Source organism: Scyliorhinus torazame, chromosome 19, assembly GCF_047496885.1.
Source record: "Scyliorhinus torazame isolate Kashiwa2021f chromosome 19, sScyTor2.1, whole genome shotgun sequence".
Taxonomy (NCBI): domain Eukaryota; kingdom Metazoa; phylum Chordata; class Chondrichthyes; order Carcharhiniformes; family Scyliorhinidae; genus Scyliorhinus; species Scyliorhinus torazame.
In genome coordinates this window covers 135,603,910-135,630,950 of record NC_092725.1, presented here as the reverse complement: position 1 = coordinate 135,630,950, position 27,041 = coordinate 135,603,910, and the positions used below count along the sequence as shown (strand labels likewise).

The window sequence follows — 27,041 nt, the reverse complement described above, 5'->3', positions numbered from 1 at the left end:
TTTATTATACACAGTAATCACTACTCATGCACAAATTCTACGTCTAAGCTACTTCTACAGCTAACAGGCCAATACTTAACTTGGAAATGGCCCACCAGGTCAGGGAAACAAATGGCTTTTCGTTCGGGTTCTGAGCCTGCGGGATTCGAAGTTGGTACAGATTGGTAGCTAGGAGCGCCTATCTCGTAGCAAGCGTTGAAGACTTACTGGATATCGATGGCGGCTGAACCGGTCACTGTCAAGGGTTAGTTCGCGTTGCTGAGTGACCTGGTCAAGAAGAACAATTTGAACTTGGGGCTGCTTAATTCTTATAGTCCCCAGGGGCTTCCCGCCTTTCGGGGCGGACCCTGTACCTGGTCCCAAGTGATTGGACGTTGGCCCAATCACTTGGTTCGATTTTCTCCAATGCTGGAGCGGTTCCCTGATCGATGGGCGATCCTGAGGTGGTCGTTCACCTCCCATTGTGTCGGCTTCTGCTGGCGCCAAAGAGTCTGGTTTTGCTTTATGTGTCTAAATGTTGCTCATTGTTCCCGGGGATTGCTCATTAATATGCAGATGGCTGGTGTTTTGTTCTGCTGATGGTTGCTGGTATCGATCTTGTCTGGCCTTTCCAGAGGTAAATACACACTCAACCTGCAGCTGCTCGTTTGTGTCCTGTTGGCTGACTTTCCCATCAGCCTTTGCCATTCACCATTTTAAATCGGAAGTTAGCCAATTTAAATCGGGAGTTAGCCATTTTAACTGGCTACATACTCTCCTTGTGATCGTAACGCGAAGCGTGAAGGATCACATAACTATGTTGCTTTCCATTCCCTGACCTGGGGGGACACTTCCTTCATGGCCTCTGCACTAACCATAGCTATGCAAAAGTTTTTAACTAACAAATCTAAGGGCGCTATGTCAAACAGGGACATGCATTACAAAACAATAAACTGGGAACCTCTAACTATTCTTAATACACTACACTCACTTAAACATTTCATCATCCTAACTTCCTCAACCATACAAACAAAATCATAGCATTTTATACATCAGTCTTCCTGGCTTGGCAGTCAAGCTCAGGATCGTACAATTTACTCATGAACAGTTCTTTACATTTCTTTATTTACAATAAACGCAAGTGAATGCTCTTTATTATAGATCGCGGGGGTCGGGGGTCTGGTGATATCCGAACATAGGGGATCTGATCCTATATACCGGGGTTCGAGCCCGGTAGGCTCTCCTTTGCCATTTCCGTATTCGCCTAGCCTGCAATATGCAGCAGAGTATCGCTAATACCAGTAATGTTTCTATTACATAGGACAGAGAGTACCAGGTTATAAACCTGGCACACCAAGATGATGTGGTGTCGCTGGTGACTGGGCTCTGGGTACTGCGGGGAAGTGAAACATTAACGGCTGGGGGGCTTGAAGTCATGGGGTTCGCGTTCACGCGCAACCAAATTTCCATAAACATGATGCTGATCCATGTGGAGGAAGTCCTCATGGCTCTTCTCTTTCCTTTCTTTCTTCACTTCTCCGGTCCTGGAGCTTCTGGACTTCTGTGGAAACAAGGATAGTGTCTGTAACTATCTTTGTTTAATATCTCGTACGATAGTCTGTCAGTCCTGTAGTGCCAATTACTCCCTTAAAAATTGGTCACTATGTGTGACTCACTCATTTTTTTTTCAAAAATCAAATTTTAGGACAAGACACACTTCCCAATAGTGAACCAGTGCGAGCCGTCTCGCAGGCTGTGCAATTTACCATCCAAATGGTTCAGGATGAAAATAGCATGTGGTCGGCAACCTAAAGGTTACCTAAAACAAAACAAAACTTTTTGAACGAAAAGTGCCAAAATGAGGTGCATATGGGCCGTGACGGGTAAGAGTTGGATGGAGTCCCCGGGTAGGACGGCTACCAATGCCGTGTCTCTCCTACCCGAGCGTAGTTGACCAGAGGAGGGGTTCTCAGGCAGGGCGGGTCCCAAGCCATTTCTCCACTGCCTGAGCAACCGACAAGAACGGGCACAAAATGTAATCATCGTGGTGGGGCTGCTGTAATGGTTCTACCTCCTAACCAGAAGGGCAGTTACGAACGGGCGTCTGGTTCCTTAACCAGTCTCTGCAGACAAGTCCTCAGAGGTTTCTGCTGAACTAGTGTCTGGCAATGGTCAGTCTCTGAAGGCAAGTCCTCAGAGGTTTCGGCCGAATAGGCGTGGGGCAGTGAGAAAAAAATTCTCCTGTCGGTCATACAACATTTAACAAACGTACAAACAACATAAAACATTCTGCAGGTTCCATCAGAAGACGGGACATCGTAAATCACATTTGGGCTGGGGTGTAACTAGCATATGGAGGGAGTGCAGCGTGACCGAAGAAGAAAGGAAGGAGGAGTGAAACAAAAATGAAGTGGCCTTGCTGAGGTAACGCTGCCATGAGAAGTGGTGGGTAAGCGCTCACAATTTGCATGGGGCAGCTGGGACCTTGGAGCTGCTGTGGGTGGTGTTCTCCTTCATATCTGGGGGCTAGTCTAGCTGGTGGGGGTCTCCTGCAATCTCGGGCGAAGTGTCCTGGCTGCCCACAGTTGTAACATGACCCCTGGGGCACAAAAGGTGGAGCAGGCTCTCTGGTGCATTGTTCCCTTGGGTATGGTTCCCTGGGTGGGGGGTCGGGGCTGTTGGTGTCTTTGCTGGTTTGGGGGGCATTTGTGGGTTGATTCCGTTGCTGTTTCAGGGGGGCTTGACATTCTCGTGCGTAATGTCCTAATTGTCCGCAATTGTAACATTCCGGTGGTTTCTGTGGGGGGCTGTTCCTTCCTTCGTTTACCCATGCGGGGTTCTGGTGCGTTTTAACTGGATGCATATCTGCCTGCTCTTCCTGCTGTTCCTCGGGTTTCCTAACTGCGGGTTTGTTTTGCACAGACTGCTCCTAGGCACGGGACAATCTTTTTAAAACCCATTTCTCATTGTGGGCTTCCTCTGAGGGGTCATAATTCGCACAAGCTGTTTGTCCTGTTTCTGTGGCATGGGAGATAAGGGTGCGGGTCCATTTGGCCATGTTGTCTGGGGACAAATGGGCACGGTCTAAGTCTCCAAAGACTGCTGCAAAGTGGATCCACAGGCGTCCAGCAAACGCTGTGGGGTGCTCAGATTTCTTTTGCCTACATTTGTTGAGGCCATCTCGGGTCACCCCGGTTATACCTGATCGCATCCAGGATCGCGGTATGTATTTCTGCAAGGGTACCTCCTCCTACATTCTGTGGGTCGGGAAGGGCTGCTGCTACTGAAGGGTCTAAACTCAAAACGGTGAGCTTTACATGCTCTCGCTCATCCAGGCCGTACATGGTCGCCTGATGCTTGACTGTGGCAAAGAAATGGTGGGGGTCTGAGGTGGGGAGGAACGGTGTGATCTTATCGCACGCGTCCCGTAATTGAGTCACTGTTAAGGGGGTGGAGTATAGAAATTCCGCATCGTCCGATGTGGCTGTGCGGTGGGTGGTTACTGGGTTAATTGGAGCCTGAACTATCTGCTGTGTGGGGGGTTGGGGCGCTTTTCTCTTTTGTGGCTTTCCCTGCGCACATGTTCCCTGAACATATCTCTGCGCTGTTTCGTTCAATTCTTCCCAACAGGGCCGTCTTCCTGATCTAATCTTTCTCCAAAGGTTTCCTGAAAACCTTTTTGAACAGAAAGCAGTGATTGCAGCTCTGCAATCTGCTTCTGGCGCTTTCCGTGGTCTAATGTGCTTTGTCTTTGCTGTGTGGTGGCAGCATGGAGTGCTCTTAATGCTGCCTTGAGGTCACTACACTGTTCTGTAATGCCTCTACCTGTTTTTCTGTTTCTTCTCGTACCAGGACTGCACGTTGCATGTCCTGATAGGCCTTTTCGTATTAAGACTGGAAGCTGCTTAAGTCCGCCAGACAAGACTGGTGAGCCCTTTTTGCGTCATCCACCTCTCCATCTTTTGCTGCCAATTTCCTTCTCAAGTCTAAATTCTCCTTTTCTACCTCGCTTACATCGACCTTACTCATCCGATGTATGCCCTAAACCTCTTTCCAGAGCGTCCTAACGACCTCCTCTGTGCCTCGTAATTGTGTCAAGCAGGACACGATTGCCATCGGCTTGCGAGCTTTCCCTAAGCTCCTTTTGTGGATCTCGCTCAGGTTCTCCCACCAAGTATGTCCTATACTCCCGGGACCTGATTCCTCATTGTCACAGAATTAATTCCATAGGGGCCATCCTTTCCCTTTGAGATATTTCCTGATCTCTTCCTCCCAAATGGGACATTGTCTCACTCTACTGCTGCTGGTCGCTGCGACCGCAAATTGTTCGAGGTTCATTAGGCGTTGCATTGCCTGCATTGCCATCTTTCCTATCCAAATGCTTCTTTTAAATTTGGAACAGGGGAGCTAAGGCGGTGCTGTAAGTACGGGTATGGCTTTCACTACTTTCTGAAATACACAAACTTCCGACAGTTGTGACGCAACAAAAATCTATCAGTTTTACCTTATTGCCCTGTTAGTTACGCATGCATACATACACTTCCGAATTATGAGTATTGATCAGAACTGCTTGAGCACTTATGGTTTTCTGTTTCCAATTGGATCTCTAATTCAAATTCTTGGGTTCTCCCGGAGTGGTTTTCCACATCTAGATCAGGTCCCGTCAGGATGTCGCCAAATAATGTTGCTAACTTTTGCCTTAGTTTAATTGCTCTGTTTTATCACCTTTGCTCTTGAGTCGCCAGGTACCTTTATGATACCGCCACGTGGTTCAAGTCCAGTACTGATCAATAATCCAATACACCGCTTAGTAAGATTTAAATCAAAGCACATTTATTATACACAGTAATCACTACTCATGTACAAATTCTACGTCTAAGCTACTTCTGCAGCTAACAGGCCAATACTTAACTTGGAACTGGCCCACCAGGTCAGGGGAACAAATGGCCTTTCGTTCGGGTTCTGAGCCTGCGGAATTCGAAGTTGGTACAGATTGGTAGCTAGGAGCGCCTATCTCGTAGCAAGCGTTGAAGTAAGACTTACTGGATATCAGCGGTGACTGGACCGGTCACTGTCAAGGGTTGGTTCGCGTTGCTGAGTGACCCGGTCAAGAAAAATGATTTGAACTTGGGGCTTAATTCTTATAGTCCCCAGGGGCTTCCCGCCTTTCGGGGCGGACCCTGTACCTGGTTCCAAGTGATTGGACGTTGTCCCAATCACTTGGTTCGATTTTCTCCAATGCTGGAGCGGTTCCCTGATCGATGGGCGATCTTGAGGTGGTCGTTCACCTCCCTTTGTGTAGGCTTCTGCTGGCGCCAAAGAGTCTGGTTTGGCTTCATGTGTCTAAATGTTGCTCATTGTTCCCGGGGATTGCTCATTAATATGCAGATGGCTGGTGTTTTGTTCTGCTGATGGTTGCTGGTATCGATCTTGTCTGGCCTTTCCAGAGGTAAATACACACTCAACCTGCAGCTGCTCGCTTGTGTCCTGTTGGCTGACGTTCCCATCAGCCTTTGCCGTTCGCCATTTTAAATCGGGAGTTAGCCATTCTAAATCGGGAGTTAGCCATTTTAACTGGCTACACCAGGAAGCTGTGGCTTTTCATTGACTTTCCCCTATCGTTGGACTGGTGTAATGGAGACACTTTTTAATTATCAGTGAGGATTGTTCAATACAGAGCAACCAGACCACAGCATTGCCGTGATCGAGTTGGTAATGGCATTGACCATGATATGGAGATCAGGAGGTCCACGGTTCAATTCTTGGTCTGTGTTTACTGATTTGAGTCAGTGCAGTAGTCACAGTGATATATCTGACTCCGAAGGTAGAGAGGGGGAAAGGTTAGGTGGAATTCTTACTCCTGGCTGCTGCGCAGTGACCGCGTTAGAGAATATACATGCATGGGTGGAAGCATAACTGCAGTATGCAAAATGGTTATTTGCTGCTGAAACCTCATGCACATCTTTGTTATTCTAGACTTGATTAGTCAAATACATACCTGGCTGGTTGCCATATTCTACCCTCTGTAAACGTTAAGGTCATCCAAAACTCTGCTGCCTTAACTCATACCAAGTCCCATTCTCCTAGCACCCCTGTGTTCGCTGATCTATATTGGCTCCCACAGTTATGATTACAGCTGATGTTAGTACTAGACAATTCAGATTCCAGAATGAAACCTGGCTTGTTAGATACTAGCTTTTCTTTAGAAAAAACATGGAGGAAAAGTACTGAACAAATTCACAGCAGTTTTTTTATTCGTGGATGTTGCTGGCTGGGTCAGCATTTATTGTCCATCCCTGAGGGCATTTAAGAGTCAACCACTTTGCTCATGATCACATGTAGGCCAGACCAGGGAAAGACGACAGATTTCCTTCCCTAAAGGACATTAGTGAACCAGATGGGTTTTTAAGACAATCGACAATGGTCACCTTTTAGGCTTTTAATTCCAGATTCAAATTTCACCATCTGCCATAGCGGGATTCGAACCCAGGTCCACAGAACATTACCCTGGGTCTCTGGATTATTGTCCAGTGATAATACCACTACCCCACTGCCTCCCCTGCTAATGAACATTTAACACAGAGTAAAATATATATGAAACAAGAAAAATGAACTATGTTATACCAAACAAAAAGGTTGGAAATATCTCAATATAATGCAAGAAAATAATTCAAATATTCACTATTCCTTCAGCCCAGCTGTGGCTTTACAGACATGCACAAATTTCAAAAGATGAAATAATTTACCATATCTGTCTTATACTCTAATATTCAGGATATGTAGGCAGTGCAGTGAACCAACTTGGTCAGACATACCACACTTCTAAGTAAATTACAGATGCGACCAAAGCAGATTCGATGGATTTCTTCAACAACTCATCCATGCACTTGTCATACTGTGAGCTACCCTGTTACTCTGAAATTCTGGAGGGAATTTCAACCCCCCCACCCCCAACTGAATGTTTTGTTGTTACAGAAGATGCTCAACATTGGCCAATGGCAGTATCCTCCGGTCCTGACACTGTCAATGAGGTTTCTCGTTTTTCGCTGGGGACCTGTGATGGAGTGGGGATGGTGGTGGTGAGGGGGGGGGGCAGAAGATCTCGCCAACAAGAAAGGTTGGAAAATCCCGCTCTCTGTCTTTCTCATGAGGGTTTCCAATCTCCGTAATCAAAGTACCTGCCTTGCTATTCTCCAAATATAAGTCCCACTCGAAGGGCTTCAACAAAGATCCACTCCAGGGTTTCAATCTCACCTTGTGAGACTCCTCTCCTCTGGATCTCTGCGTATACTCAAGCTTCACCTCCCAAGCACACTTTCAGATCTTCAGGTCTGCTCCTTGCAATTCAGAGCCTATTATTCTGCTTCTTTCTTTTTACTTGACTTCTGGGACCTCTTTCTGATCTCTGCCTTTTCCCTGCCTAGAACTTACTTTTGGGACCACTTCCCCTGCCAGTTCCCGTGTCTGCCTCTGCCCAAAACACCGGGTTTGATTCCTGGCTTGGGTCACTGTCTGTGCGGAGTCCGCACGTTCTCCCCGTGTCTGTGTGGGTTTTCTCTGGGTGCTCCGGTTTCTTCCCGCAAGTCCCAAAAAGACGTGTTTGTTAGGTGAATTGGGCATTCTGAATTCTCCCTCAGTGTACCCGAACAGGGGTCGGAGTGTGGCGACTAGGGGATTTTCACAGTAACCTCATTGCAGTGTTAATGTAAGCCTACTCACTGATAAAGATTATTATTGTTACATGCTAAAATTCTATTTTTAAATTTCACACTTTCTGTGGGCAATTGTTGTTTCTATGATCACTTGCCATCTGGAACCCAAGGTATGTTAGGACCTGGAATATTAGCATGTACACTTTTTGAAATGCCAAATTAACAGGATCAGAGACTTCGACCCTGATATTGGCAGGGATGGCGTAGCCGAGTGTGGGAGTGAAGGACAACCAAGCAAATCTGCAGATAAAGAGATAATTCTGAAATGGTAGGGTATCATTATAGTATTTTCATCAGTTTCCCAATTGCATTGACCTTTTAGACAACTCCTGGCAATTGTGAAGAGAGAGAGAGCTAGAGATCGGGGCGGTTTTTGGTGGTGGGGTGGAGAGAGTTGCAAAATGCTAGGATTGCAGAGACAGATGCTGCAAAGGAGAGACAAAGAGCTTCATTTAGGGCCCAGGAGGAGCCTTTTGTCCCACAAGTCACTTAACTTATTGAGTCAACAGGTTTTCTTTTCCCTGCCTTGTTTCCTGATCAAGCCCTGGGTAAACCCAGATGACAACTTTTACATTTAAATCAGGCAACCAATTACACTGCGGGAGCCTGACTTAAATAGGTTAATGGCATGTCCTGTCTTTCATGGATGGGACAGACACCAAGGCAGTGCAGTCTCATAACAAGAGAACCAATTCCTTAAAACAGCAACAGACTCCTTGTGCAGTGAGTGGGCTGTGATGTCTTTGCCCCCTTTTCACTTATTGGGGCAAAACCTCTCCACTCCACCATCAGCTGGATTGTTGGCGGGCGGGAGCGGTAAATGTGGAGGGGAGGAAAAATAGGTAACTCAACGTCAGAAATGGTGGGGTCAGGATTGCCCCCTCGTGACGTTCATGGCGGGTCGGGTCTCCCACTGAAGCTCGACAAGAACCCAGTTTGCATGCTTCTTAAAAGCTCAGAGGACCAGAATCGTGCACACCTGTCAAACCTTCTGCCCTGCCAGTGGGAATTCAAGCAATTCTGTAACCAGGATGTTCGTGGCGTGCCCTTAACTTGGGAGTCAAAGCTGGCTGCACCACTGGGGCATGCAGAAAACACGAAGGGGGCAATTCTCATGCTTTCCAGCTAAGTGGTCCCGCCAGTGGAGACCGTTTCCCGCTGGTGTGAAGACCAAAGCTGACGTGTCAATGGCAGGAGGAAAATCTTTCAATCAGGATTGCAGTTTCCGCTGGATGTGAGAGGGGTAGGGCCTAACCTCCCTGATTAGTTAGCCTTTCATTCAAGGGCACCCCGATCTCAGAATGCTGTCGCAGTCCCCCACCAATTGCTGGCAAGACCACCCTTCCCCTCCCAATTGCTGGAAAGGGCCCCCCTCAGTCTTCCATTCAGCCCCCTTGCCCCCAGTCCCTCCTTCAGGCCCCACACCTTCGAAGAGTCAACCTGGGCAGCAAGGGGGTGAGTACCCATCTGACACTTGCCTCTAGGGTTCTGAGGAGAGTCCTTCAGGGGAGGTGGCAATTAAGGGGGTCTTGAGCTGGGCTAAAGGGGCTCAGGTTAGGGATATTTCCTAGGATGGGGTTTGTTTGCTGGTCTTCCCATCTGCAGTCTTTTAAATCTTTAAGTTGTCTTTCAGCTTGTCAAGATCAAAGATTTGTGAGATGAAAATAAAAGTCTTCCCTTTAATTTGGTGGAAACCTTTGAAGTGTTTTTATCAATCAGTTTCATTGCCCTTTAAAATTTTCAAGCCTTGGGTATGGATTGAAACCTAAAAGTTTTGAACTGCATTGTTTGCATTCAATTTCATAGATCATTGTCTTTTAAAAGCTTCTTGATTGACAGGTCCAGGCAGTTTCAAAGGGAATATTGTTCATTTGAGCTCTCAGGGATCCATTAACTCTGAAGTGCTTCCCCTTTTGAACAGCTGTTCTTTCTAACTGCTGTTTGTTTTTCAAGAGTCTGTCTCTTTCTTCTGAAGTGCTTCCTAGAAAGACCAGATACAGGGGCAGCAATCAGACAGAGAATCTGGAAACTGACTGGCGTTGTTCAATGGGGAGGCATGTTCAGATTAACAATGATTTGATCCAGGATGATGCCGACTGAAACTCAAGGGTAACCGAGGGGAGAGTGGGGTGTCAACAACGATGGGGGGGATGTTGGTGGATGACAGAAGGGAGGGTAAAAGGTAGTGGAGATGGTTTGAAATGAAACACATGCTATCCTGAGACACAGCCCCCTCCAGACCAAGGCAACACCTCAATATCCGACTGCAAAACATTGCGAGGGCGGGGTGGTGGGGAGGGGGGGTGGGGGGGTGGAGGGGTCTGCTCAGACTGGTGGTGTTCAAGGGCAGCACAATTGACAAACTAAATGGAAACCCAAATAAATATGTGGAGAATGCATGATATCTTTTTCATTTGCTAAGGTGCAGAGCTGCTATTCAAAGAATAAACAAAGAACAAAGAAAAGTACAGCACAGGAACAGGCCCTTCGGCCCTCCAGGCCTGCGCCGACCATGCTGCCTCTCCAAACTAAAATCTTCTACCCTTCCGCGGTCCGTATCCCTCTATTCCCATTCTATTCATGTGTTTGTCAAAATGCCCCTTAAATGTCACTATCGTCCCTACTTCCACCACCTCCTCCGGCAGCGAGTTCCAGGCACCCACTATCCTCTGTATAAAAACTTGCCTCATACATCTCCTCTAAACCTTGCCCCTCGCACCTTAAACGTATGCCCCCTAGTAATTGACCCCTCTACCCTGGGGAAAAGCCTCTGACTATCCACTCTGTCTATGCCCCTCATAGTTTTGTAGACCTCTATCAGGTCGCCCCTCAGTTTATTCAACCGCTCCTCATAGCTAATGCCCTCCATACCAGGCAACATCCTGGTAAATCTCTTCTGCACCCGCTCTAAAGGCTCCACTTCCTTCTGGTAGTGTGGCGACCAGAATTGAACACTATACTCCAAGTGTGGCCTAACTAAGGTTCTATACAGCTGCGACATGACTTGCCAATTCTTATACTCAATGCCCCGGCCAATGAAGGCAAGCATGCCATATGCCTTCTTGACTACCTTCTCCACCTATGTTGCCCCTTTCAGTGACCTGTGGACCTGTACACCTAGATCTCTCTGACTGTCAATACTCTTGAGGGTTCTACCATTCACTGTATATTCCCTACCTGCATTAGACCTTCCAAAATGCATGACCTCACATTTGTCTGGATTAAACTCCATCTGCCATCTCTCTGCCCAAGTCTCCAAACGTTCTAAATCCTGCTGTATCCTCCGACAGTCCTCATCGCTATCCACAATTCCACCAACCTTTGTGTTGTCCGCAAATTCATACTGAGCCATTAGCCATTCGGTCCTTGCAGAGTTAGGGAAGGAGGAGAGGAAGGGATGGAAGGGATGCCTACAAGGGACAAGTCTCGACGGCAAACCTCCATACTCCCGGGGGAAAGGACCTACCTGATGAGGACTCGTGTGACAAGGGCACAGTTCTGTATTATCGGAATGAAGACTCGTCCTTGGCCCACTCCTGGACAGGATGGAATGCTCGGACCATTAAAACCACTAGCTGCAAGAATTAATCCTGGAGACTTCCAAACTGTGCAACATGACGTATATTTGGGTGTGCAAAAACTGTTTACAGTCATTGACCACTCAAGCAATCAGTGCTCTCATTGAATCCTTCTTAATTCTCCTTATTCTACAACCGTGTACAGGTGCTCCCCCAACATCCACAGCAGAGGCAGAGGCAGCCTGCTGACAATTATGCCCTGTTGTCTGTTATTATGTTGGCTGGCATCCTCTGTAGGATACCCCCTCCCATTTCCTCTCTCTTCCTCCTGTTGTGGATCATCCCCTCCTGCATAAAGACAGATGGATGGATTGTGAGAACGTACAATGAAAGAGCCGGTCGCAGGCTGCTAATTCAAAACCTGACCACCAAACGCTTGGCGCAAGTGAGAAGTGAGAGGAATAGTCTCCAGTTGTCTGGATGATTGCAGTTTCCAGACGTTGGTTTACCATCCAAGCCAAAGCAGGCCACTTGATTGACACTCCATACAGCATTCTCAACATTCAGACCCTCCACCACCAGTACACAATGGCAGCAGAGTGAGCAAGATGCACTGCAAGTCACCAAGGCTCCTAGAGCGGTACGCTTCAACCTTGTGAGCCCTACCAGCTGGAATCAAGAGAGGAAATGAAAATGCTTCAGTTATACAGGGCATTGGTAAGACTAGATCTCAATTAGTGTGTGCAGATTTTGTCTCCTAGTTTAAGAAAAGATGTAAATACATTGGAGACAGTTGAGAGGAGGTTTACTAGATTGACATGTGGAATGAGCAGGTTGTCTTATGAAGACAGGGTGGAAAGGCTGGGCCTGTCCCACTGGAGTTTAGAAAAATGAGGAGTGATTGAAGTATAAAAGCTCCTGAAAGTTATTGAAAAGATGGGTGTTGGAAGGATGTTTCCTCTTTTAGGTGAGTCAAGAACTAGGGGGCACTGTTTAAAAATTAGGGGTCGCCCCTGAAATGACAGTGATGAGGATAATCTTTTTCTCTCAGATGGTTGTGTTACTTTGGAACTCTGCCTCAGAAGGGGTCGCAATATTTTTAAGGCAGGGGTAGATAGATTCTCACTGGGCAAGGGAACCAAAGGTTATTGGGGGTGTATGAGGAACATGGAACTCAACGCAAACAGATCAACCATGATCTTATTGAATGTTGGAGCAGGCATGAGGGGCCGAATGACCTACTTCTGCCTTTATTTTGAATGTCCGCATGTCATAATAATCGCTTATTGTCACAAGTAGGCTTCAATGAAGTTACTGTGAAAAGCCCCTAGTCGCCACATTCCGGCGCCTGTTCGGGGAGGCCGGTTCGGGAATTGAACCCACGCAGCTGGCATTGTTCTGCATTACAAGTCAGCTGTTTAGCCCACTGTGCTAAACCAGCCCCTGGCAGAAGGATAGGACAAAAGGTGAAGGGGAGCAGTGGCACCTGCAGTTGTCTACTGTGCCTTCTTGGTGGCTGGCTAACCTGTGAAATAGCACAGCACATAAACTGCAGGGGTTTAATGAGGCAGCAGCCCACCGCCTTGTCGAGGACATGTTTGCCAGACATCCTGCCCGCTCCATCACAAAACTTGATACAGACGTGTTCATGCATAACTAATGAGGCGGGCAGTGCACAATTGCATGTAAAACACAGCCCTGCTTCGTTACAGCGGCAGGGGAAGATTATCCCAAGCATGAGTGAGCTAACAATGGCCTTGGTGTACCAATCTGAAGCCAAATATCTTTGGTACCTGATCAGAAAACTGTACCTTGGCTTTATCCAGGCTTTAGATCCATGTTGCTAAATTATTTTATAAAAGTTTCTTCATTCATAACTGTATGCAATGTGATATGTTTTATTTGTTTTTTTTAACGCCACCCTGGGTAAGTATATGATCAATTCCAGCCCCACATGCCCCGGAGGCACAACACAAGTGAATTAACTAATAATTCTCATGCCAATTCCCGAAATCTTTGGCCCTTGGCTGCCCAATAATTACAGTCACCAGGTTTGTAAATTGAAACACAATTACCGTTTATTTAGAACAAAAATAATGATGAAATATGCGTTAAATGCAACTGAGTGACAACCAGCTAACCTACTACCCCCTCTTAACTGTCCCACCCTCTACCCACACACACAAGGCAAACAAACACAGAGAAGCAGGGGAAAGGGGTAAAATAATAAGGGTGAAGGTCAAACAATAAGAGTCTTTGCTTCAAATGGGGGTTCGCAGGATGTTTTCTTCACAGTAAGCGTGTGGGTTAAAGTCTCTGGTTTACAGCCAGCAATGATCTTCCTTGCAGCTTCGCCATAGTACTCACAGCTTCTCCTGGAGAGACCTCTTGCTTCACATCAAACTTTGCTTCCAGGCCTCTGCCTTTTCTGAAGAATGATTTGGTCAGTTTACACCCAGCCTTTTCTGCACAGAGAGTTGGTTCACACACTGGCCTTTTGGTGAGCATTAGCTGGATATTTCTGGAGAGAGTTATCAGTGTCTGAACCTTTCCTGCACAGCCTGTAATGGTTCTCCTGTACACCGAATCATCCAGGCTTTCTACCAGGTGAGAAACACAGTCTTTCTGGAGAAACACGGAGTGGAAAGAAATGGGTCTTCCCTCTAAGCTGCCAAAACAAAAGTGAAACCAAGATAGAACTCCTTGGCCCTGAGAAACATTTCAGTGGAACAATATCCAATCACCACCTGCTACCAGGCATTTCGGCCAATTCACTGGCCACCAGGCACATCAATCAAACCAAGTCACCACTGAGGCCAGACAATTTCCAATCACCAGTCGAAAACAGCACAACCTTCTGGATCCTGTTGTTTGAATTAACGGCACAGGCTTCTTGCAGGCTGCTTGCCTTAAAGCCACAAGTCCATTAAACATCCCTGAATCAAAAATGTAACCGGAATTTTTTTTTTTTAAAGGAGAAAAAGGTAATAGACAAGGAATAAACAAGAAGGAGCCTTACAATATATATTATATGAACATAAACATCGACTATTCAGCCTCAATCTGTTCTGCCATTCTACTGCAGCATGGCTGACCTGTACCTTAACTACAATTTATCCACCTTTCTCACTGTGTCCCTTGACTCACTTACCTACAAAACGACTATCCAGCTTTGTTTTGGAAAAGAAATCAGTTCCATCAGCAGACACTGACCTTTGGGCCGGAGAGTGTCAGACCTCTGGTACCCTTTAGGGTTGTTCCTGCCTCACTCCTAACTGTCCTAGCTCTAATTTTCAGATTATGCCCCATCCTTCTGCAATTCCCCGACAAGAGAAACAGGTTCCCTGTACTTACCCTATCAAAGCTTTTATCATTTAAGTACCTCAATTAGATCATCCCACAGCCTTCTAAACTCATGTTTATACAACCTGCCCCCAAACTGTAATCCTTTAAGACATGCCACCATTCTGATGGATCTGAGCTGTATCTGCCTCCAAGGCTGGATATCCACTTTACCTTACACTTGTGAGTCTTGAAACTTGATACAGTTGCTTATCTTGTTTGTTGATTGTGGTTGCTTAACAACATAAATGGAGCCTTCGCCTTCAGGGGGTGTGCTCTGCATGTTTTTTTTAATATCAAACCAAATATTTTATAAACACTTCACACTGTTAGTTTGCCCAGCAACAGCCCAGCCTCCTTTACCGCAGTGAATTTGTTTATTATCCGTTTGTGGTTTCCTTACTAGAAATTTAAATTTAAAACCCTGGTTTGTGACCCCCTCCGCCGCTCTAACCTCATAATAAATACATTCACATTACTGCCACTGTTCCTAAATTGTACCCTTGCTGCCAGCCTGTTAACTAATTCCAATTCATGACCCATTACAGAATTTAGAATGGCTGTTTCCCTTGTCCGATCCGCAAATATTGTTCCAGAAAATTCTCCCAGTTGCATTCTGGAAATGGGCAGCACGGTAGAATCGTGGATAGCACAATTGCTTCACAGCTCCAGGGTCCCAGGTTCGATTCCGGCTTGGGTCACTGTCTGAGCGGAGTCTGCACGTTCTCCCCGTGTCTGCGTGTGTTTCCTCCGGGTGCTCCGGTTTCCTCCCACAGTCCAAAGATGTGCAGGGTAGGTGGATTGGCCATGATAAATTGCCCTTAGTGTCCAAAATTGCCCTTAGTGTTGGGTTGGGTTACTGGGTTATGGGGATAGGCTGGAGGTGTTGACCTTGGGTAGGGTGCTCTTTCCAAGAGCCGGTGCAGACTTGATGGGCCGAATGGCCTCCTTCTGCACTGTAAATTCTATGATAATCTATGAATTGCTTTTATTACTTGATGTGGTAAATCACTGTTAGTATATTATATGTATTGTGGTACACTGTTACTGTACTACATGTATTATGGTGAACCACTGCCTGTTGGCTCCGCCTCCCCTCGGGCTTGGTATAAAGGTGGCTGACCTCCGGCCCTGCCTCAGTTCAGGATCAGAGGCCAGGAGGATTTCTGTTTCGCTTACTAAAGCCTCAGTTTTGTTCACTACTCGTCTCGTGATTAATTGATGGCACATCACTTGAGTTCTTTGGTTTCTCCCGGTCTGTGAAAATTAAAACCTCCCAGTTTGAATTCTGCCAGGATCACCGTACTCCAGACCTTATTATAGCGTTGGTTTAAAATGTGGACAAAAGAGCAGAGTTTCAGAGGTGGTGTGAGGTACCTTCGGCATCGAGGTAGCATTCAGCCTAATGTGGCCTCAAGGTGCCCAACTAAAATTGAAGTCAGTGGGAATCAGGGTGAGAGCTCTTGTTGGAGTCTCACCCAGCACAAAGGAACTTGGTTAGGGTTGTTGAACACCACTCAGGTCAACCTCAGCCTCATCACTGCAGGAGCTAATTAGGTATTTTTCAGGCCTAACCAGCTTCGATTGCTTGGGCCACAGATCATCAGGCTAGAAGAGGATATGCGTTATGTTAATTCCATTTACAACTCTGACTAATAAGTGACAAGCAACATTTGTGCGATACAAGTGGGGCAACACGGTGGCACATTGGCTTGCACTGCTGCCTCACAGCGCCAGGGACCCAGGTTCAATTCCAGCCTCGAGTGACTGTGTTCTTTCCGTGTCTGCGTGGGTTTCCTCCTGATGCTCCGATTTCCTTCCACAGGTCAAACATGTGTAGGTTAGGTGGATTGGTCATGTTAAATTGCCCTTTTGTACCCAAATATATGCAGGTTAGGCGGGGTTATGGGGATAGGGCGGGGAGGGGGCCTAGAAAGAGAGCTCTTTCAGAGGGGTGGTGCAGACTCGATGGGCCAAATGTCCTCCTTCTGGAAGGTAGGGATTCTATGGAGAAATGACGAACAATGACCATCTCTAACAAGAGACAGTCTAACTACCTTCCTTTCCCTTCCAAGGAAATTACCATTATTAAATGTTGTATCATCACATCCTGGGGACCAAAGCCCAGAAATGTAACTGAACCAGTGATATAAATATTGTGAGTACAAAAGCAGGTCAGAAGATTCTATGGCGTGTAACTTCTTCCTGACTCCACAAGGCAAAAATCAGGAGTGCAATGGAACAGTTGTGCACTCAAGAATCATAATATCATCCAAGTAAAAACAGCCCTATTGATTGGCACCCCGTTCAATACCTTAAGCATTCATCCCCTCCTCCACCCGCACAGGGAAGCTTCAGTGCTTCACACCCAGAAGTAGCTCTGCAATTCTGCCAGTGTTTGTGTGGATTTCCCCCCCCCCCCCGACCCAGTCCAAAAGATGTGCAGGGTAGGAGAATTGGCCAAGCTAGATTGCCCCTTAATTGGAAAAAGTGAATTGGGTACCCTAAAATGTATTAAAAAAAAGAAGTCGCTCTGCAAAGCTTCTTCACCAGTCCAGTCCAAAACTGTGATCTGTACCAGGTAGACGGACAAGGGCAGCAGACACTGAACACAACCAGCACCAATTCCCCTGGAAGCCTCACGCCATCCTGACTTGGAAATATATTGCCGTTTCTTCATCGTCGCTGGATCAATACGGAGAACCGACACCACATGGACCGCAGGGGGTTGAAGAACGTGGCTCTCCATCAACTTCTCGAGGACAGTTTAGGGATGGGTGTTGCTCCCGGTACCATGAATGACAGAAAGCAATTATAACTATATTGTTTTTCTATGTTTCTCCGTATTTATACATTCCCCCATGACATCACGATCAGGAGGTTATAAAACAACTGCTACCAGATTCTCACAATATCCCTCTTTCTCATTATCCTGCTCTATGATTTGTCAAATTTCAATGTGTATTATGGAGCAAATCTGATTATTAGGGCAGAATTCTCGCATTTATTCACTCAAAGTGCATTTATCCTCTCATGTCCATTCACTGATTGGTTCCTGAACAGGAGTGGATGCATGTTTTTGAACGGTGAGATTTTAAATGGTGATGGTATTAAATATATTGCATTCAATTCATTTAAATGAAATGTTGTTTTGACATTTAACTAGCAGCTCAATTAACGTCTGAATTTGGGAACAAAACTCTGATGTACAACAACTGTACAAAGCACTTGGGACCAGGTTTACTTTCGATGATTGAGTGCAATCGTAATATAGCAAACACAAAGTTGCTCTGAACAATTTTGGGTGCATGAGTTGCACATGTTTGTTCCCTTTTACCACCTTGCCCATCATTTACCATTCACGCATTTGGCAGTTGTGTTTGGCTTCAGTGGTTAAAGACGATCATGGGAGAGGGATTTGGGGTTCCTGGGATGTCTGTGCAGAGGGATATCAATATGCATTGTGAGAGTCACCTCAGTGGTAACTGTACTGGAGTAGAAGATGTGCCGATAACAGTTCTGTGCCATGGCATAACTTCAGTTTGTCCAAAGCTCTGTTGCCTATATCCTGTCACCCATCACCTCAATCCTTGTTAACGTACATTTTCTCCTGGTTACCCAACACTTCAAATTTGAAGTTTTCATGCCGTGCACTCAAACCCTTTATGGCCACATCTCTATCTCTGGAATTCTCCCATTCCGACAAATAATCCACGCACCCCCAAACTGTCCATTTCTCTGACACTATCCTCTTGCGTATTGCCTTCGACTTTGTTCCATCATTGATGACCATGCTTTAGAATTCCCACTCTGAGGCCTTCCATCTCTAAGCTCCATTTTCCTCTTTGAATGTTATAATTGAAATAAACACATAGTGAAGAATATAACTAGTGTCTGGTCTTTATACACTTACAAGCTTTCATTGCAGAGGTGCACATCACACATCCTACATCTCCAATCCAATGAGCAGTTTCAGTCTGCTTCGAAAGGACGGATTTTCATTCCATGTTGGCAGGTTCTAACCCAGAGACAGTACAGATCCATCCACCGGGGCTGTCTAGAGCAGACGCAGGTGGGTTAGAAGTCCTGCCTCGATGCTCTAGGGCTTGGTCCCAATTATAATGAAAAGAGTGAAGGCAAAAAATGCCCTCCAACCCTTACCCCTCACTCCCCTACACACTCCACATGCCCCCTCCATGGCACCTCATACCCTCCATGCCAACCTATGCTCATCCCCATAGCCTTTTCTGGTGCCATGCCAACTTTGTGCCAAATCATGCCAACACATGTCCCAAAGGCAACCACCCTTTGCCCTTACACTACCCCCCCCCCCCATACCAACACATCCAGTATCTACCATTGGTAAGAATCATGCTGAGATGAAATAAATTATTGCAGACTTTACTATATTAAAAAAAAACATTCTAATGGAAAAAAACCTGTTCACATATTTAGCATGTTAGGTAACTAATCCTTTATAAAAACATTTGTGTTCATAATCGCACATCAAAGATAACTAACCCATTTATGACCACGTTGAGCTGTCAATCAAACTATAAACCTACAAGCCCCCCCATTGTGATAACGGTAGATTGTGGAGACTGTAAAGCAGTACTAATCCCATAATGATAGTCCTCAGCTTTATGTCAATAAACATCAATTGAAATTACAAACAATTATTTTTTTTCAACTGCAGGACGTTATTTTTTTATTAAGAGCAGGGGATTTGACTTGACATGTTGACAGTCAGGGATTGGTGAAAAATGTCTCTGCCTCTTTCCATCCACGGCAAAAATTGTGGGTGCCGGGTTCAGGGGTGAGACTTCTGAATCCGAGCCTTCAGCGTCATTTTGGCTAAGGTTTGGAGTTCTTCAGTCTTGGAGAAAATTTGGATGTATATATAAATATACGTGCACTGTGGATCCCCAGTTAATGCCCATCACCTAAATATGATTAAATACCCAATTAATATGAATTTAAAATTTCTCATCACCTCTACGCATATCTCCTTCTTTGGCTCAGTGCCAGTTCTAAATTATGCTTTTGTGAAGCACTTTAGTCGTTTTTTCAACGTTAGGTCCCTATATAAATGCAAATTATTGTTCTTGTTGCACAAGTGATTGCAAGAATGATCCCTGGAATGAAGACCTTGCCGTATGAGGAACGGTTGAGGACTCTGGGTCTGTACCCGTTGGAGTTTAGAAGGATGAGGGGGGGTCTTATTGAAACTTACAGCATACTGCGAGGCCTGGATTGAGTGGACATGGAGAGGATGTTTCCACTTGTAGGAAAAACTAGAACCAGAGGACTCAATCTGAGCCTAAAGGGACGATCCTTTAAAACTGAGATGAGGAGGAATTTCTTCAGCCAGAGGATGGTGAATCTGTGGAACTCTTTGCCGCAGAAGGCTGTGGGGCCCAAATCACTGAGTGTCTTTAAGACAGAGATAGATAGGTTCATGATTAATAAGGGATCAGGGGTTATGGGGAAAAGGCAAGAGAATGGGGATGAGAAAAAATATCAGCCATGATTGAATGGTGGAGCAGACCCGATGGGCCGAGTGGCCTCATTCTGCTCCTATATCTTATGGTCAAATGCCATCAATGGAAGCAATGAGCCCATAATGACTCCAGCAAAGGAGGTTTCAGGCACTGATACCAAACTTCAGTCTGGATACATGACTAAACGGCATATCTGTTGTCAGCTGGCAAACAGCTATCCACCACTGTTACTACCTGAGTTAAGGGTGTTCTTAGGTGTAAGAGTAAGAACCCCATTACAAGATCTCACCATTTAAGACGTTTACTGTAACAAACTAGTAACAATTACCACTTGGTCTCCAAATCTTACTTGTGTACATTTACAGTCATTTTTGGTTTCAGGCTAAGGTTTATAAAACGAGTGATGTGTTCCCATCATTTTCGATCCAGAAGGCTAAAGTGGGAATAACTTAATTCAGAGCAGCAAATCCCACTGGGACCACTTTGCTGGTATGAAGTTCAGCACAGCCCTCAGGCCCATAATGTCCACAGAGTGGCCACACTCGCCAGACCCACCATGACTGTGTCAGATTCTTCAATGTACAACACATCTTGTTCCAGTTCAGATTTGGTACTGAAGTCGCCACGTCCAATGATGAAATCATCGTCTCAGTTGTGTGTCTTCAAGGACTGAATCATCTCTTAGGGCGGTGCAAACTGCTTGTTGCAGGGTTCTGCGGAGGTTACTTTCAGCTACTGGTCAAAGTTCAGGCATTGTGCTGTCGTTCCAGGTGAAAGAATTGTGTTTTCTGGCTTTAAATATTTTTTTCACTATTTTCGGACATTTCCCCTTTAAGTGGGCGTGGTCCAGGGCCTCTGACGTCATGATGCTTGTGATGATGTTGCGCATGCGCAAAACACTGTTTCGCCGGTTCTTGTCTTCTCGGGAACTGCACATGTGCGGCTCCTTGCGCAAGGTGGCTGCCAATCAAAATTGCCGATTGCTTCTGTTGCAAGCCTACCTTTGCCTCGTGGTGAGTATAGGTGCCAGTTTTACCAATTTCTGTTGTGTTCACCTCGCAGTAGTTTTCAAACTTGTTCAGCGCTGTCTGGAAGTCTCTCTTGTCCTGCCCTTTGGATTACCTGAAGGAGTTGAAGATTTCTGTTGCACTTTCACCCGCAATGGTGAATAGAAGATCTATCTTCTCAGCATCGGCCATGCCATCTAGGTCGGATGCTACCATGTAAATCTCAAATCTTTGCTTGAATGCACGCCAGTTAGCACTGAGATTGCCGTGGTACCTGATCTGCTGAGGAACCGGAATCTCGATCATCTTGCCTGGGTGCTGTTGCTGGTAGTCACGGATCTTGCTGAGTTGAACTACATAGATTCAACAGGCACTACTGGTACCATGTTATGTTATTTACTCTGGGATAACACAGGCTGCAACTCGATACAGCTTTGAGTAAAAGATACTCCAGACTTTGAAGTAAGTTCAATGTGATTTATTGAACCATTAGCACAGTTCTCTATGAGTTTGATTCTCCTGCTAATCTTGCTATAGTAACTCAGTCTAACTAACCAGTTTGCTCTAAGCCACGTGGTGGGTGTGATGCTTCTGATCTGCCCCTGTCCTACTCTCTAAGTATCGCCTGTGGAAAGAGACAGAGCATGTGTGCCCTGTCCTTATATATGGGTTGTATAAGTACCCCCTTGTGGTAGTGTCACCTCTGGGTGTCTTGACTGCCCATTGGTTGTGTCCTATTCTATGTGTTCATTAGCTGTATGTCTGCATGTCATGACGTCTCTGGTGCTCCCTCTAGTATTTACTTAGTTGTAGTGTATTTACATTAACCCCTTGTGTATGTTTACATTAACCCCTTGTGTATTTACAGTGATGCATATCACCACAGGGAACACTTCCCACCAGGGAAGTGGAAGGGCTGTGTAATGAAATGTGTTCAGAACATGCACGGAATTTTAACCACCGGCCCACACATGTTTCATTACGTTTCTAGTACTTTTGGAACAGTGCAAGTTGGCAGCATTACGTTGTACTGCTTTGGTCTTACCACCATCTACTTCCGAACCACTTGTTTATTTACTTCCTTCAGTGTAGAAAGAGGCTTCAAGGCAAATCACAGCAAGGATGCAGACCGCAGGAAGCCGAGTTAAAGTGGTCTTTTAATAAAATGTTAAACGTTCCTTGTAGGGCAGGAGGAGCAGGAGTGCTTCTCATGGACCCACAAGGAGACCTTGGGCCTTCCTTGCCCCAGGCTATTCCACTCCCTCAATGGTGAACTGGCTGACCTCCCTTCAAATCTTTAGTTAATTTCACACATCCATTTCCTTGGATCTCTATAATGGTCTGACCCCACTCCCCACCATCATCCACTATTCCCCCCCCACCCCACCCGCCCACCCGCGACCGCCACCTTGTGCACTTGAGCACTGCTGCGCATGCACTGCTAAACATTTTAGTTGGTTTACTTTCATGTAGGATTAATACGAATTAACTACTGATGATTTTCTTTTTAGTAATTTTAATTTGTTTAATTTCTTAACCCTTTCAATCCCAAATCGGAACAGACATAATTTACACTGCCGTTCATCTGCCAGGATGTTGAATCTTAGCACAGTGTACTAAACAGCTGGTTTGTGATGCAGAACAAGGCCAGCAGCACGGTTTCAATTCCCGTACCGGCTTCCCCGAATAGGCGCCGGTATGTGGCGACTAGGGGCTTTTTGCAGTAACTTCATTGAAGCCTACTTGTGACAATAAGCGATTATTATTATTAAAGTTTGGGAGATCGATTCAATGCAGAGTGTTGCTGCAGCATAGGAATAGTTGCAGTGGCATAGTAAGTGCATTCTGAAACAGAATGTTCTCCTGTCAATTCCCTGCATTTTTCATTATTCGTTTTTTCTTTGATAAAAGAGAGATAGAAAAGTGACAAAACCCTGTTTTTCAGTGCAATTCCTGGAGGCGAGTCAGTCCAGACCTTTGGACCTGTAACTTATTTCAATGGCTAAAATAAAATTCTGGTATCATTGATATTCAAAACCCCTGTTAAAGCTTGTGGTTAATTTTTCACAGTGTGGTCTGAATTAAAAATAAAGAACTTTCCATGCTGCGATTGTGGCAAATCCACATATGTGCAAATCTGAAATTGTCAAATTCTTGAAACTGTGCAAGGACCTTTTTTTCAAACAAACTTAACCTGGACTTGACCGTGTATTGGTACCGACATTGCTGTTCCTGTTAGAGGTAGGTCTTCGTTCTACCTGAACCTGTGGCACAGAACTAGATTGTATTTCATCGTATGTATTATGCTTACGTTTTCTAGGTTGTGCTTATCGACAGTAAAAGTGAGCTCTTAGAAAAAGGAATGTTTGGTCATTATTAGTAATGGTTGGATCATATTACATGTTGCCATAAAGTTTTCTTGTGAGAAAGTTTTGAGCTTCTGCGTTTGCACTTAATAACATACAATTTTAGCAGTTATCAATATATTGCTCCACAAAAAAAATGTAACATAAAATATCTGGTGCGTAATATTGAACGGCGACTGAAATAACAGCTTCTGTGCTGTCTTGTCACAAATGTGTGTTTTGTTAAGTGCTAAAGTTGATGTTGCACTGATGCAGCCTGGTGGTAGCGGCACTGATAACTGTGTGAAACTGTTGCATACAGAGATAGGCTCTTGACATCGTATGTCGGCCTGAGGCTGTCCGCTTTGTGTCTGCTTTAATTGAAAATTAATAGTTAGGGGGTTGTCATGGAAATGATACCATTGCTTGCAGACAGCAACCCCAGCTTTTTTTTTTTGCAAAGCAGACACTAGTGGTATTGTTTGTCCTTTTTGACCCCGGAAGGTCAAAAGCCTGTAGGAGGAAGAGAAGTACAAATATTCTAGTTCTGGAAGAAAAGAAGAGGAAAATGGTGTATTTAAATTGGAATGATATTTTTGTAATAAAGAGTGAGGTTGGAGCAAAAGTTTTGAATAGGAAAATGGTTGAAGATTTTTTTCATTTTACACAAGCAATTAACTATATTATTACACAGCCTCAGAGGTTGATAACACTGAGTTGCAGTGAAGCACATTACCAGCGTAGCTATTGTAAACAGATTTGTGTGAAAATTTGGTTTGACTGACATGATAATAGAGACTATCATTTTTCTCCCCTTTGGTATGGAATACAGTGTCATTGTATCCGTTATTCACAGATCTTCACAAACATGTATGTGATGATAAATTACAAGTATTGGGATAGGGGGAAATTCTAAAGAAAAACGTAAGGAGAACAAGATAGAACATACGTGAACACGATTCAAAAGTCACAATGGGATTACGCTGCCCGATTCTATAAAAAAATAAGAACAATGACATTCAGAAATCTTGGGGAAATGATCGATTGTCACTTCAAATATTATTATTTTTCCACGATAGCAATTTTTTGTTTATATCTGTTTCCATCATTTCAGACTGGTTTGTGAAACAGACAGCTGCTATTAACAAGACCAAGTTCACAAAGAGCTGGCGAAAATTGGGTAAATCAAAATATACAAAATATTCAGCTGGTGGTTAGAGTGAATAGACAGGTTTATTTCAGAGGTGGGGGAGGTTGATGTATCCTTAGATGGCAGTGGGTGCAACACAAAATTGCTGTAATTACTTACCCAAAATGTATGCTTTATGGGTTATTAGAGGCAGTTATTTTTAAGTAGTCCTTTAGATAACTTTTTTTTAGGGTTCCATGAAAATGCAAAGTGCAGGCAGATGTTGTTCATCTGGGGCTACTACTAAAAAAAAACAGTAGCAGAAAAGTTTTTGGCTGAAGATCATTTCGAAAAAATTACTGTGCAGCAACACTTAAAAAGGTGCTTCATTTAAACCCGTAGGTAATGTGCTATTAAAAGCCTGTTCACTCATGCCTGTTCGCAGCTTGAAGCTGCCGAGTTCAAGTGCTCTTTCCCTAGAGTTGGAGGCTATAAAACTGAAAATGCTGTCATGCCTGCCTGGGGTGGAACTCCGAGAGAACTAGCCAGTTCTTGCACAAAACTTAATGATGCCAAATTAATGACTTGATTTACTGATTCTGAAAACTCAATTTTTACTATCCAGCTTCGGTGCAGTAGTTTTCTTTTTGCATTTAGCCCCTGGTGGCTCGGGTTTGAGGGGTTCCCCCACCTTTTCATAACGATGGTGTCCACAGCCAAACACTGCTTAGGTTACTCACAGTATTAAATCTTAGAACTCCATGTGGTGTTGTGAGAGCTGGTGGCAGATGGACTTTCTTTGCATCTGCTGTGTACAGACTTGGCTTTGTACTCTTTTCCTCGGGGAGAGAAAGTCTTTCTTCTCTGCTAGTTGATTCCTGTTTTTGTGAAACAGCTAAGAAAAACATCTGTGGCAGGCAGGCAGGAGGAAAAAAAATTGACAAAGGATTGACAAACACCATTAGCTGAAAATTTTTCCATTTCATTGAAACTATGTATTGTTTACTTTACTGTTTATATCTTAATACATCATCCTCCTGATGTGGTGGTGGTGGTGGCTGAGGAACCGGAACAGTGTGTGATTCTAATTAAGGTTGGTAATTGATGGTATCAAGTATTGAAAAGATTGAGGGTTGATTAACATCTGTTAACATAAATTGTGGCTGAGAAGTGGTTCTGGTGCAGATTGAAGATTATTTTCTCTTTCCTTTTTTAAAAAAAAATCATATTTTACCTGTGAAATGCTGCCTTTCGTCTCATTATATTTGCATGTATGTGTGTGCGTGAAACATTTGCTTTGGCTGTGAATTGCAGAGCTCAGGAATTTTATCCCAAGCATAAGTGTATAATAGTAAGCCTGTCCTAATAAGGAAAGCCGGCAGCACATTTATTACTGATATGGAGGCTTGGGGAAAGGACAGATAGGTTTGACGCTGGTATTTTTTTTTTGACAGGGATTGAGCACTTACTTTAGATACATTATGGTAAGCATGCTGGCTCAGTCTTGAACCTTTGTCACCCCTCACGTTGCACTCCAAAGACATACCCCAGTGATTAAATGCTGATTTTGTGTATGATTGTCCTCGGTCGCCAAAACAATCACAGAGCTGCTTGATTTGTTTTAATTACCCGCACAAAATGCCATCAGTCTGGGACGTGATCGGGCAGAGGTGTATTCACAGTAGTAATGTAAACACTGCTGTAAATAGTTGCCTGGTGGTGGCTTTGACAGTGGGCTAGCTTCGCTAGTTTTTATCCCCCCCCCCCCCCCCCTTCTTCACACTGATTTCTACGCCTGGCATTTAGAACCTCCTTAAGTTTCTCATCTATTTTTCCCCCTTACCCCCCACTCCTCTAAAAAAACCTCCTGATTTTGTGGCTGGGATGTTGTTTTCTCTAACATTTCAAGAAGGTAGGTTACTTTTTTAGTGGGGGTGGTGGGTGTGAGGGGGTGGACGATGCGAGGGAGAGAGTTAAGTTTGGGGTCGCTTTTTGTACTCGCTTTAATTGGTGAACTTGGCTGTTGGAATAGTTCCTCTTTTTTTAAAGATTTCGGCTCATTCCAGTTGATTCAGAGTTGTCTTGACTAGCTGTGAGGCACGGGGATTGCTGCAGGTCTGTTAATAATCTAACGTAGATTTAGCCTGCCACAGTAAGGAGGAGAGAGGGGGGGAAGCTTCTTTCACAAAAAAACCTGTGAAATCTGTTGGAGGATAAGGACGTTTCTGCTTTTATAGTCCGTTAATAGCCATGTCATCCTGCATTTAGTAGGTGTCCTTGTTTAAGGCAAGGGAGCAAGTTTTTTTTTGAAAGGGGAGGCTGACCACACATTTAGGTGCCTCTGTGTGTGTGTGTGTGCAGCACTACATGGGAGCAGATGTTTATTTTGTGCTAAAGGAGAACTCTTCTTGCTAAGCTTGTACAAACATGAAAGGAGTCATGGCTCAGATGATCTTAGAAGACCGATATGAATGTACATGATAAAAAGCTGATTTGAAGGTCATTTTC

At 44.9% G+C, this 27,041-nt stretch overlaps 1 protein-coding gene and 1 long non-coding RNA gene across 4 annotated transcripts in view; one reads left to right on the top strand and one right to left on the bottom strand.

Moving 5' to 3' along the window:
- Positions 1-25,375, bottom strand: LOC140396546 (uncharacterized). Its single transcript, XR_011936568.1, has 3 exons — positions 25,274-25,375; positions 24,354-24,397; positions 1-1,540 (listed from the first exon to the last, which is right to left on the bottom strand). It is a non-coding gene; the product is annotated as an uncharacterized lncRNA (long non-coding RNA).
- A 108-nt stretch (positions 25,376-25,483) lies between these two features.
- foxp2 (forkhead box P2) overlaps positions 25,484-27,041 on the top strand; it is a 545,939-nt gene continuing 544,381 nt past the window's right edge. Inside the window, exon 1 of one of the 3 annotated variants that reach the window (XM_072485280.1) lies at positions 25,484-25,626. The gene's annotated coding sequence lies outside the window, so the exon portion shown is untranslated. Of the gene's footprint in view, positions 25,627-26,076; positions 26,446-26,551 lie in introns of those variants that run through there. The other 2 variants (XM_072485279.1, XM_072485281.1) reach the window with 2 other exon arrangements.